Here is a 1,140-nt window from a genome sequence, read left to right as displayed (position 1 = left end):
CCTCAAGCACCCCAGCAACTGCCTAAATTTTCCTTTGAGTACAAGAGACCCAACCTAAAGTTAAGTTATATTTGAACAGTAAATTGGGGCCTTCAATGTGTTTTAATGAACAAGCAGCCTGTGAAGGGCTTGTTTATTACAGGAGTTGGCTGCCGCTCTGGTTAAGCAACTGGAAGATGATAATAAAATGTAAACTAGGAGAGGACTATTTTTCTTGTTTGCCAAACAGATTAGAGCTAGCAAAGCTCCACAAACAAGAATGAAGGACTTGAAAAATCAGGGCCTACTTGTTAACCTTGGCCATACTGCACTTAAAGAAAGTTTCTGTGCTTATTTTGCCCTTCCTACTGTCACCTCAGTGCAGGCGAGGTTAGCAAAGCCACAGAGTGGCTCTAATTTACATGTAGCCGCAGTCTCTTTCCAAGCCCGTTTGGTAGCTCCGAGTGGCGACTGCAGCCTCACACGCTGCAGGGCTGACAAAGGCCTCATGCGTATGTGCTGCCCTGCTGGAAAACCCTCCTGGGCCAGAAGCAGCTTCCAGGGAGCAGATTTGCTCGTTTGGCAAATCTTCCTCGCAGTGGGCCAAACCACTTTGTGCTTTCTTTTTACCAACCAAAGTGAAAGGGCTTTCTTCTGGAGAGCAGACGCAGCGGCAGTTTGCGGGCGCTCTGCCCTCTTACCAATACCTGTTTCACTCAGCCAACCATCAGTACACACTGTAATTATTGTTTTGTACCTCATAAGTTTAAAAAACCCAAACAAACCAGGGAGTACCACTTTCCACCAGAGAGACCATGAGGTGAAGCCCCCCGGGCGCGCCAGCACGGGCTCGCCGGCCCCCTCCAGCCTCTCTCGGCTCTTGTCCGCTGTCGCCCGGCGGGGACAGCCGCGGGCCACCACCCGGTCGCCTCACAGACCCGCCGCTGCCGGGAGCGGCGCCGCCGCTGAGGGAAGCTCACGGGAAGCCTGTCCGGACGCCCCTCCCCCGCCCGGGGCGGCGCCTTTACCTCAGGGCAGGGCAGGGCAGGGCATGGCGCGGGCCCGGCAGGGCTGGTGGCGTGAGGGGAAAACAGGGACCCCCCGACCTGTCGGCGGCACCGGGCGCCGAGATCTGCCCCGCCGCCGCCGGGAGGGGGCGGG

This window comes from Haliaeetus leucocephalus, unplaced genomic scaffold, assembly GCF_000737465.1.
Source record: "Haliaeetus leucocephalus isolate CR32 unplaced genomic scaffold, Haliaeetus_leucocephalus-4.0 Scaffold173, whole genome shotgun sequence".
Lineage (NCBI taxonomy): Eukaryota > Metazoa > Chordata > Aves > Accipitriformes > Accipitridae > Haliaeetus > Haliaeetus leucocephalus.
The sequence above is the reverse complement of the archived record's forward strand: the minus strand, read 5'-3'. Positions refer to the sequence as shown.